The following is an 11,647-nucleotide window of genomic DNA, read 5'->3' on the forward strand; positions in this document are numbered from 1 at the left end:
TTTGATCGGGTACCATCGGTGCGGGGGGTGTACAGGTCTGAGTATCCGCTCGGGAGGGGAACGGACAAGGCCGCAGTCCTGCTTGCTCGTGGCCCAGACCTCCGGGACCAACTGGCAGACTGTTCCGAAGGCGCCGTCTCCGGTCCAGTCCCAGGTGATAGGGACGCAGGGCGCGAGTGCAGCGACCGATCTAGTGGGGACCCATCTACCCTCATGGGCGCTTTTATGGGATTTGCGGGACGTCCATAGGAGGCACCGGTGGAACGCGTCCACCACCGCTCCCAGTTCGCCCAGCAGGTCAATGCCCAGGATTGTCCCTTCCGAGTTCGGGCAAACCCAGAAGTGGACGGGGAGTAGAATGTCATCGATCTCCAGGAGGGTGGCCTCGCTACGGCGGGCCACAACCGAGCTTCCCCCCCACCCCCGTGATGGAAATGGAGTGATGGGTGGAAGGGAGGTCGAGGTCGGTGAGGGAGACTGACGCCCCCGTATCTATCAAAATGTTGCATCGGCGGCCCCCAAGCGATGCAGAAACCCAGATACGGGGGTCGGCTCCCTCGGCGGGGGCCGACGCTACTCAGTCCTTATGCCGGGCGAGTAGCTGTAAGAGCTCGAGCAGCTGCCCGCGACTGAGCTGGTCCCAGTCGGGGGGGGGGGGGAAGGCTTCGGACTAGGGCTGCGGGGTTCGTGGAGTTTTTGCAGGCGTGGGTCGCCGTTGGTTCCCTGCTTGGGGGTTCCTTGTTCGCTGGGGTGTGAGGGACACCGATGGTGGGCATGCCACGGTGGAGAACAGCCCCGGTGCTGACCCGGGTCGGGGTCTCTGGGGCGTCGGAAGGAGAGCGGGCAGTTAGACTTGTAGTGACCCGTCTGTCTGCAGCGGTAGCAAACGAGCAGCCTGGGTGTCGACAGTGCCGCAACGGTGGCCGGTGCTTGGTTATCGAGGGACATGGCCCAATTCTCGAGCTCCGTGAAAGAGACGTAGGGTACCAGGCCTGTCTGGAGGACAGCCTGGTGTGTGGGGCCTAACCCGTCCTTATATAGTTGGATAAATGCGGGGTTCTGCCGGTCAGCATCGGGGATCCCGCTATGCGCCTGAAAGGCCTCGAACTTACGGACCCCATACTCCTGAGCACCCTCGCCGGGTTTCTGGGTGACGGCCACAATGACGTTGCCAGTTGACCGGCATGTGGCCGAGAGCCTCGCTGACATCGGCCTTAAAGTCCGCAAGGGCGGCCTCCTGTTCGCGACGGCTGTCGCTGAGGTCGGCGCACCAGGACCCATTCTGGTGCACAGATCGGAGCGTGGACCGCAGGTTCTCCGGGAGTTTGGTCCAGAACAGACCAGCCAAGTCCCTATTGTGGAGGTTGTGGCAGATCTGCATCTCCCTAAGCCGCTGCCAAAATTCAGCGTTATTGTGGCGGGGCTTAAGGGTGGGGAGCCTGTCCAGGAGTTTCATGGTATCGCCCAGGGTTAAGGAGACATATGTCATTTTAAGGCGGGGGTTGTGGGTTTGGGATGCTGGTTTCCCCTTCTCCCCACCTCCGGGGGTATATTCAACTTTAACCGGGGCGGCGCGAGCTAGACTCGCGTGTGATTTCCGGGGGCCTGTGTTGTCCACGAGCCCCTCCCAGTCCCAGGTGGGGGATGGCGGGCCGCTTGGAGGCTCAGATAATGTTGGTAGGATCGTACGGTTGGCAAGCGCCTGGGCTTCGAGGTGTTCTGAGGCCTGTTTCTGCTTATCTTACACGTATAGTTGGACCTTGCTAGCGAGCCTAACATGTGCCTGAAGCACAAGGATGCAGGCTTTCTCGTATCTATCCCTTTTCTGGCGGGCCCACCACTCCCGCTGGGCATCCAGTGGATCGGCGGGCCGCCAGCCCGATCGGAGCATAGCCTTGATGACCTTTTTATTCTCGTCGGCTATGAAACGAGTAAGGGAGCCTTCCGGCCCCCATTCTAAATCACCGGCCGTGCAGCCAGCCATGTTGAGGGGGGGGGGGGGAGCGCAGCGGGCTTAATGGAAAGAAGACTTAGAAATAACAACACAACCAGCGTGGGAGCGCAAGAGATTTAACTGGCGCTAACTTATTCACCTCCCAGTCAGGGAGCCCATTCCCTGAAATCGGACCCTAGCCCCCAGGTCGACAAAGGCAGGTGTGGGTTAGGTACAAACGTATCTATACCCGATCGCGCGACCCCAGGTTACTGTGAGTCTCACTCTCACTGCCTAACGCCCAACAACCGTGCATGCCCCGCGAACACCGGGCGTGAACCAGGGGCCCGTGTGCAAGGGGGGGAGCGGCGTGAGCACAGACCACTAGAAAAACAAAAAAAAATGATATAGAAAGGGCACGGCGCGGGCCTGTACCAGGACGTGCAACCTTAAAAAAAACCCCGTGAGTCTTTCTCTTACCGTCTGAAGTTCAGCGGCCGTGTGTACCCGGGGCCCGTCTGCAGGGGGTGGGGGGGGGGGGGAACGTGAACTCAGACCTCTCGGCGCTAATCCCACAGAGGCCACCACCCGGGACTGCGGAGGCAATGGGCGAAAGCTTGGTCCAGAGACTCCGCTCGTCGGGCTGGTTTGGAGGACTTCCCGTCTTGTCACACGCGTAGGCCTTCCAGACCCTACCGCGGACTCAAGGAATGGCGCCAAAATAAAAACCGGGCTCAACGTACAATGGGATCCCCTAAACACCCACTGCAGAGGTTATCCAGGAAGGCTTTGTTTGTCGGTGTTTTACACAAGGGGGTCAATCTGTCGAGGTCTCGTCCCTAAAATCATTGGTTCAGGGAAATTCTGTCCATCAGTTACTAGAACCCGTCAACAATAAATGACAGTTAACGAAAATCAAAACGGTCTCATGCACACCTTTACCAGTGCTTCGCGATCCCAATCGCCCACCCGTGGAGGATCACCCACACATGCACACACACACACACACACTCTTACAGAGTACTCTATCGTTACCTGACTGCCGGACCCACTCTGTTCACAGGTTCAGATAACGGCCGGCAGCGGAGTCCCTTGCGGGGCTCTGGGGAACTTTTATGAGAGGGGTAAAAGAGTAAAGATACTCACCCAGAGCCTTCGCAGAGATCCAGCAGCCGTCGTTATCCCGGACGAGCCCCCAATTGTTAGCATGGATGAAATGATCTCAGTCCGAGCCCAGAGTGCGGTTCGACAATCGGTAATTTATTAAAGTGTTTAACGCCGGCGGAGACCAACCGAGGTCTGAATCTCGATCGCTCTCCCGTTCCCCGCGCGATGTTACAAGTTATATACTTCATGAGTCAGGATGTAGGAGATTGGCTATGAATGAGTGTGAATGGTGGCAATCATGGCTGGAGTATGTGTGAATGTCAAGCTTCTGGCCGTCCTTGGAGAGTCGGCAGCATACACAAAAGGTGTGCTGTTTATCTTTACATAAATGGGTCCGGGTGCTATCTGCTTGTCTCTCCGTGAGGGCTGGAGGCTAGCACCCCCCTTTGTTACTTCCAAAGTGTCTGTTAGATTCATCGTGTTTGTTTGGTGTTTGCCTTTTGTGTAGGACTGTTTTGCATGATCAGGTTATGGGTGTGTGTCAGTTGGAACCTTGACGAGATTATAAAGTGGGTTTCGATCTGTGAGTCATGACCATTGTCTGGAGTCATGACTAGTGTCTGGTCCGGTGTGTATTCGGATCTGTCTTTGGGCCCCCTTCTCCCGATCATGTGGTCGGGCTGGCAGCTGCTGTTTTAGACTGAATACTGTTTGCTTTAAAATGGATACTGCTGGCTGTCCCAATGTGGGCCTTGCTCCACAGTAAACACGGGGCGGTTTATCACCCCACTTCACTACTACACCTCCAATTTTGATGTCATCTGCAAACTTACTAACCATACCTCCTATGTTCACATCCAAATCATTTATATAAATGACAAAAATCAGTGGACCCAGCACTGATCCTTTCAGAAATATTTTATGTAAATCTTTTCAGAGAGTTAGAAGATTTGGGGTTCAAATGCCACCCATAAGAAATGGGAACATGAGTAGGCCATAAGACCATAAGATGGAGGAGCTGAAGTGAACTATTCAGCCCATTAGTGTGCTCCTCTATTCACTGAGATTGTGGATAAACTGACAATCATTTACTCCACTTACTTGTGTCATCTCCATAACCTTAATTTTCTTACTGATTAAAAGTCTACCTCAGCCTTGAATATACTTAGTGACCCATCCTCAACACCCTCTTTGGTAAAACAGAATCACTACCCTTTATGAGAAAACAAATCCTCCTTCTCTCTGTCTCTAACGGGTGACTCCTTATTCTCAGATCATCCTGTCTGGTCCTAGACTCTTCCACAAGCAGAAACAACCTCTCCACACCCACTTGTCAAGCTCCCTCAGAACTTTCTATGTATCAATAATGTTTCCCCTCATTCTTCTAAACTCCAATGAGTAAAGATCAAACTTACACCTAAAATTTCTCAGCAGAAAATTCCTCCATTCTGGGAATTATCCTAATTAATCTCCTCCAGACTGCCTCCTATATACCTCAACTGTTCACAGTATTCCAGATGTGTGCCTTGTATAGTTTTAGCAAGATCTCCCTAATTTTACACTCCATCCCCTTTGAATTAAAGGCAGACAGTACATTTGCCTTCCTCGTTACCTACTGAATCAGTTGCTAGCTGTTTGTGATTTATGCATAATTTATCCTAAATTAATCTATGCTGCAATTTTCTGCGAGGTAAAAACAATGACTGCAAATGCTGGAAACCAGATTCGGGATTAGTGGTGCTAGAAGAGCACAGCCGTTCAGGCAGCATCTGAGGAGCAGTAAAATCGACGATTCGGGCAAAAGCCTGCAGTCTTTCCCCATTTAAATAATTTTCAGCTCATCTATTCTTCTTGTCAAAGTACATAACCTCATATTAATCCACACATTTCACAAGTTTTTTGCCATTTCCTTAACCCGTCTTCATCCTTCTGTGGAGTCATTCCTAACCAGCACTTTCTCAGCAATAACCTGCTCATTAACGCACAGTTTGGGTTCCAACAGGGGAATTCTGACCTCATTACAGATTGGTCCAAACATGGACAAAAGAGCTGAATTCTACAAGACAATAAAGACATAGGAGTGGAAGGAAGGCCATTCGGCCCATTGAGTCCACTCTGCCACCTCATCATGGCTGATGGGCATTTCAACTCCACTAACCTGCACTCTACCCTTAGCCCTTAATTCCTTGCGAGATCAAGAATTTATCAATCTCTGCCTTGAAGACATTTAATGTCCCAGCCTCCACTGTGTTCAGTGGCAATGAATTCCAGAGGGCAAGTCATTGACTGTTTTTGGTATCAAGGCAGAATTTGACCATGTATTGTATCAAGAAGTCCTGGCACAACTGGGTTCCATGGGAATCAAGGGAAAAACTTGCCACCGATTGAAGGCGTACCTTGGAACATGGCTGTGGTTGTGGTTGTTGAAATCCAATTTTCTCAGTCCCAGTTCATCTCTGCAAGAGGTCCTCAGGGTATTGTCCTACGCTCAAACATCTTCAGATGTTCCATCAACGGCCTTCTCTCCATGACAAACATGGGTAATTGTAACTAATGACTGCATAAATATTCAGCACCATTCTCAACTCCTCAGACCTTGAAGACACTCATGCCCAAATGCAGCAAGACTGGGACAATATCCAAACTTCGGTCAGTAAGTGGTAAGCAACATACACAAGTGCCAGGCAATATCTTATCTTCAATCAGAGATATAGTACTATCGTCCCTTGCGATTCAATGGCATTATGATTTCTGAATCCTTTCTAACCAACATTGTGGGGTTTATCGTTGACTGGAAACTGAACTGCAAACTAACAACATACAAATACTATGGGTACCATCAAGAACAGGCCAAAAATTCTGTCTCCTGTCTCACAAAGCTTGAGCACCCAAAGGCACAAGTCAGGAGTGTGATAGAAAGTCGTTCATATGCCTGGGTGAATGTAATTGCAACAACACTCAAATAGCTCAACACCATAAGGTAACCTACTTGGACTGGGGTTTCATCTACCATTTTAAATCGACATTCACCTGATTTGGTGCTGGGAAGCAGTCAATCTATAAGATGTATTGCAGCAACTCACTCAGCCTCCTCAGCACCTTTCAAATCTGCCACCCAGAAGGACAGGGACAATGCACATATGAGGAAACTACCAGCTGCAACATCCTTTCCATACTTCAAATCATCCCACTTGGATTTGCCAGCATCAACCTTCATTGCCCTGGATTAGTGAACAATCATCAAACACTGAAATGAGGGTAAAAGCTCACAGGACAGAAGTAGATCTGGTGTGTAGTTTCCCTTTCACATCAGTATGCACTGCTCGAAAATAAGCCAAATCCAACAATAGGAGAACATACACAGGGCACATCAGTTCTGAGGAATTCATTGGACTCGGAACGTTAATTCTGTTATCTCTCCACAGATGTTACCAGTTTGCATTTTTATTACACATGGAACTCTGCTCATTTGAGGCAAGGACAAGCCTCTGACTAAAATCTCTTATAAAAATGCAATCCCATTTTAATTTCTGTCCACTGGTAAGTGAAGAATGAATCATTAAAAAAAAATTCTCTGCTTCTAAATGACCTAAGGCAAGTTTACAGCTAATTCAGACCCAGGATCAATACTTACTATAACCTTAGCAGTAAAGTTTGACTGGTAAATATAAACAGGAGATAAAATAACAGACAGCAATGAATCCACCAGTGCAGTAAATGAGCAGACTGCCTGTTTCGATTTAGTGACCTGCCCAAATCAGTACAGCTAGGTGCATACTATGAGGAAAATGTTATTGTCCTGATGCACTCATCAGATCCCAAGATAAATACAGATGAGTTAAGCTATTTGGTCGATCTTGGTACATTCATCCATGGAACAAACTCACGTCATCCAGTTGAATTTTGATTGAACTATGCAAGTTTTTTTTAAGCTTCTGGCACCCGACAGGGAAAATCAATTCTAAATGTTGATCGCTCTGATGGGCAACTTATTCTTCTGGTTTGTTTAATCATCAAACTCAATCTAATTATTGAAGTAACCATGAACTTTACAAAACAGGCTCAATCTCTTTGATACAAAATCTAAATAAATTTGAACAAATTATGATGAAAGGAGCAATGAATAACAAGTTTGGAGATAAGCAATACAAACTGCTGTTAGACTGATGAATGCTTATAGCTGTTCAACTCTATTATAAAAGATTGTAAAAATTTCAAAATGGGTAAAATGTTAATTGGTATCGTTTGCTCAATGATAGGAGCCTGATTAACTTCCCCAACGGAGTGAAGGAGATCAAAATGAAATTTTGGCTTTCTGCAACAAATTATATCAACAGAGTAGAATAATCTTTTAACAGAGCAAATTTAAACAAGAACCTTAAGTTACTTGCCATTTTAAAACTGCAGCTATAGCAAGTGATAAATATACCTTCAGGGGAAATGGAACAGACAGCATTCTCAGGAATAGTGAATTCACTAAAATGGATTTTCTGTAACTTTATAAAATAAATCTCAACCAGTTCGATTATTGTGAAACTGAAAGAAAACACAGGGATTAGTTATAGAGATGTCATTATAGATAATGGATACACATCTGATACCACTGTGGCCGACATAAATGTGCAATGACTTGCTAATAGAGAGAATTTAGTGACTTCGACATGGCTTATTTATACATCAACTGATTTTTGATCTTAGTTATAGAGTTAGAGAGGCATAGAATCATACAGCACAGAAACAGACCAGTCAGTCCAATCAGTCCGTGCCAAACATAATCCCAAACTAAACCAGCCCTGCCTGCTTACTCTTCCAAACCTTTCCTTTTCATGTATTTATCAAAATGCCTTTTAAATGTTACAATTGTACCTACATCCACCACTTTCTCAGAAAGTTCTTTCCACTCATGAACCAGCCTCTGTGTTAAGAATTTGCCCCCATGCCTTTTTTAAATCTCTTGCCTGACACCTTAAAAATGTGCGCCCTAGTCTTGAAATCCCCCATCCTAGGGGAAAGACAACTACCATTGATTTGATTTATACCTCTCATTGTTTTATAAACTTCCACAAGGTCACCTCTAAACCTCCTATGCTTCAGCAAACAAAGTCCCAGTCTCTACTGCACAATTTATTGGCAACAGCTTTGGGGAAAATTGTGAAAGTATGATAATTATAATTAGAGTCTTTTGATTTTCATACAGTTTAGGAGAGGCAGACAACTTAAATCCCAGAGTCAGGAAATTTCTTGAATATATTTGGGCCAGTTAGTGGAACATTATGTTCTTGAACCAACAAGAGAATAGGCCATATTAGATTTAATAATGAGTAATAAGCTTGAATTAGTCATTACTCAAACAGTCAGGGGAATATTAACCAAAAAGTGATTATAATGTGACAGAAGTCTAAGTTGGATGAGAGTCAAAAAATCAAAGTTACAAAGTTAGGGAAGGTTAATTCTGAATGAATGAGCCAGGACTCTAAGCACTGTGGATTGAGCAGAACTACTAATGCGTAAAACTACAGATGAATAGTGGGAAGTATTTATAAACATATAGGGTACAATACGGGACCTGTAAATACTGTTAAAGGACAATAGCATTGCTCAATAGCAGTACTTAGCTGGTAATGCATCACCTTACATCAATGAGGGCAGAGACAGTATAAAAGCAGAAGAAGTGGTTCATAAAAAGTGTCAAAGAATAATAGAGATCCTACAGATTGGGAGAAATATAAAAAATAACAAAAGCATACAAAGGCATAAAATATGCAATGAGAGAACAAATTTGTGAGAGACATTGAAGACTACACTGATTTTATGAACCTATTAAGAGAAAAAGTAACATGACAAGTGAAATGATTTTGTATTTGGAAACTTGGAAATGGGTGACCGACTCAATATTTATTATGTAGTGGTCTCCATTGTAAGGACATTTGCCTGTACTTGTGTTTTTGCTTTTGCTGCTGTTCATCTATTATTTACCTATCTATGCTACTTAACTCTGTGATCTACCTGTACTGCTCGCAAGACAAAGCTTTTCACTGTGCCTTGGTACACCTGACAATAAATTCAATTCACTTTAATTCAAAGAGTGAGGTTCGATTACCAAGGGCACAAGGAAATTTAAAAATAAATAAAGAGGAAGAATTAACTTGATTAAATTTAAGAAAAACATTGCAAAAGAAAAACTGAGATTCAAAATGTGCAAATATCCAGGACACAGGAGTTTCTACCTCAGGGTATTAAAAATGTAGGTAAGGAATTATTTTAAACATCTTATGGTCTTCCAAAAATATTCTTTACTTAGGAATTATCTCCTTGGTTTGAAAATCTGCCAATGTCACTCATTTAGTTTTTGAGGATAAGAGAAATAAATCATGCCTAGTAACCAAACATCAATTGTGACAAGTTATTGGAACTTGGTACACAGTGGTGCCAATCATGTAACTGACCAAGTTGTGAGAGAATTTCAATATTCACTTCCTCCAGCAAGAGCACACAATATCAGTAATGTACGCCATCAATTGCAAGTTGACCTGCAAGCTACACAATACCCTAATTTGGAAGTATATTGCAGTTCCATTACTGTCACTAGGTCAACATCCTGGAACTTCACTCAGAAGAGTGCTGTCAGTGCCCCTACACTCCAGGGACTGCAGCAGTTCAAGAAGGAAGCTCACCACCATCTCTTCAGTAACAATTAAGGATAGGCAACAAATACTGGCTTAGGCCAGCAACACACTGTCCCACACAAAAAAAAATCCTAAAAACCCTAATCTTAAGCCAATCATGCAAAGGATAAATGTCTAAAACAAACCTAGTTAAACTTTCAGTTTGTAAGTAATGTGCTATTAGGGAATTATATGTTAATGCTATCTGTATACAATTTATAGAATGAAGTTGACAAGGTTTGATATAAAAAAAACTATTAGCAAAAAATAAGTTTTGGAATTGAAGTGTCGTTACTGACTTGGAACAGTGAATTGGTTAGGATGCAGAAATGGGTATGCAATAATGATCAATTGTCATTAATGGTTGTTCTTCAGGAGCAGGATATTGCCCACAGTTTTTCACGATATTTTTAAAGGACTTAGTTGAAGGAACGGCCAACAGAGGTTTAAGATTGTTGCAGCCACTAAGTCAATAAATAGAGTAGATGGAACAGATAAGTGCAAAGCGATTGAGTGAGCAAGAGATGGCCTTCAGTGTGAGGAAACATAAGGTGACCCACTTTGAATCTAAGAAAAACAGATCAAAAGTAATTTCCACATGGTGAAAAGTCGGTAACTGTGCACGAGCAGAGAGATAGCTGGTCTAAGTACAGGAAACTTGTAAAGGCTAGATCACTGTGAGCTACTGGACAGGTAAATATACTAAAAAGAGGTAATATAATGTTGATCTGTGTCTCAACCAGGCTGGAATACAAAAGGATGGACATTCGGTAACGGCCCAACTAGGGAATTGCAATCAAATCTGAACACTGAACTGCAGGAATGATATTGAGTCTTGAAGAGGGCCCACTGCAGATTCAACAAAATAATACAAAGGTTAAAGGAATTAAGTCAGGAGGACAGGTTGTACTGCCTAGATTTGCATTTGGTTTGTATTTCCATGAATCTGGAAGATTAGGGGTGAACTAACTGGCATTTAAAATCATAAGGTAGATAGAGAGAAATGATTTGCCTTCAAGAATGAGTCAGAACAAAGGGCCTAACTTTAAAATCAGAGTAAAGCCCTGTGGAGATCAGAAATTATGGAGAACATGCCCTCACACACAGAAGGGTAACTGTAATTTGGAATTCTCTCCCTCAAAAAACTGCTAATGCCATGTCAATTACAAATTTCAAAATAGTCATTGATAGATTTTAGTTCATCAAGAGTATTAAAAGGAACCAAGGCAGGTAAGTGGAGTTATGACATAGATAAGTTATGATCTATTTGAATGGCAGAAATAGTTCAAATGACTGAATGTCTTACTCCTGTTTAAAAGTAACTTTAATCTTTGAAATTTCCAGTTGATCTCTTGTATCATTGTACATAGGTAGCTTGGGACCTAGAACATAGGTGTGATACCTAGGGAAAGTCCCAACCAAGCCATCATGAAAGCACAGAGGGGAGTGGTCACAAGAAAGATTTGAGGTAATGTGACCTTCACTTTCCCAGTAACAAACTGAAGTGTGGTAGAAGTGCACTGAAATTGTCTCTGAATTATTTAAATATTAAGAACTTGTTTTCTCCAACCACCATCATGCTGCACCTCCAACGCCCCAGTGGCCCCAAGCATAATCTCATGACCAATTTTAATGTATCGGGAAGCTGTGTCCATACTCCACTAGTTGCTGAAATTCTCAGCTCGCACGTTACCATGATAATGAAGTGAGCTTTGGGAGCTGGAGACATACAATGGGCCAAACCGAGCAGGGCTAAATCCAAACATTTTATCCAAGGTAGGGAGATATCTCTACACATAATTATTATTCCAAATGTTATTTTATTGAGGACTACTGAGCTTCCATATTAATAATGATGCTGACACCATAACATTAAGGAAAGCTATGCGTTCAAATAATCTACAAGAATATTAATAAAACGCAGTCACTGTTGGGATAATGT

The sequence above is a fragment of the Chiloscyllium punctatum genome, chromosome 7 (assembly GCF_047496795.1).
Source record: "Chiloscyllium punctatum isolate Juve2018m chromosome 7, sChiPun1.3, whole genome shotgun sequence".
Lineage (NCBI taxonomy): Eukaryota > Metazoa > Chordata > Chondrichthyes > Orectolobiformes > Hemiscylliidae > Chiloscyllium > Chiloscyllium punctatum.